Raw genomic sequence first — 988 nt, 5'->3', positions numbered from 1 at the left:
CGAATTATTTTCCCCGGAGTTCTTCTCTTAAGTTATTAAAGCCGCACTGCGAGGGTTAAGATTTCTTTCCCCCAGAGTTCTGCTTTAGGTGTGGGTCCATGGTAAGTTCATTCCATTGGGTGTAAAGTGACTTTAAGTGGCAGAACTCCCAGCCTGGCATCAGCTTCTCATCATCTGCCATAAGGATGGATATAAATGACATTCTTGTGCTGCAGGAGAGAGGAAGGAAAGGCTGGAGGCAGCAGCCGGGACACAGGCAGCATCCCTCCCCGGTGTGCACAGAGGACAGGCAGACATGAGGACGAGCTGAGTGAGCGCTGTACCCCAGACGTGTCCATCCAGGATCAGGGTGAGTCCGGAGAGCCCCTTCTCCGAGGAGCTGGTATATGTGATGGTCTGTGCAGTGAGATGAATGTGTACTGTGTGTGTACAGCATGCTGGGGTGATGTCTGGCCCGCCCAGAGTGGGACTCGGGGGTCCGTCTATGTAACGGGGAATTTCCATCACCCGCACGGAGAGGTGTACACACGTGTGCTGAAATGTCCTTATGAGGCTCCGATGTTGTGGGACAATGACAGTCCTGTACTGTATAATGTGTGCTGGAATTCTCAGTCTGGGGTCTTCCAGGGGTTGCTGGGGGTTCCGTGAGCTCTTCCAGAAGTTACCACTGACACCAATGATAGTTTTGGCTGTGTGTAGGGGGGTGTCGGATTTGTCCCATTAATCACTAATGTACGGAGCATTCTTCCCTCTGTCTGACCATCAATGTAAGGAGGCATGTCTCATCTGACCATCAATGTAGGGGGGGAAACACCTCAACTGACCAACAATGTAAGGAGGCATGTCTCATCTGACCATCAATGTAGGGGGGGAACATCTCAACTGACCAACAATGTAAGGAGGCATGCCTCATCTGACCATCAATGTAGGGGGGGAAAATCTCAACTGACCAACAATGTAAGGAGGAATGTCTCATCTGGCCTACAAT

The 988-nt window shown here is 51.0% G+C and overlaps 1 protein-coding gene across 1 annotated transcript in view; it reads left to right on the top strand.

Moving 5' to 3' along the window:
• The first annotated feature begins 209 nt into the window (after window positions 1-209).
• LRRC8C (leucine rich repeat containing 8 family member C) overlaps window positions 210-988 on the top strand; it is a 59690-nt gene continuing 58911 nt past the window's right edge. Inside the window, exon 1 of the mRNA XM_018561401.1 lies at window positions 210-349. The gene's annotated coding sequence lies outside the window, so the exon portion shown is untranslated. The remainder of the gene's footprint in view (window positions 350-988) is intronic.

This window comes from Nanorana parkeri, unplaced genomic scaffold (genome assembly GCF_000935625.1).
Source record: "Nanorana parkeri isolate BGI_ZX_2015 unplaced genomic scaffold, ASM93562v1 scaffold521, whole genome shotgun sequence".
NCBI lineage: Eukaryota > Metazoa > Chordata > Amphibia > Anura > Dicroglossidae > Nanorana > Nanorana parkeri.
The sequence above is the reverse complement of the archived record's forward strand: the minus strand, read 5'-3'. Positions and strand labels throughout refer to the sequence as shown.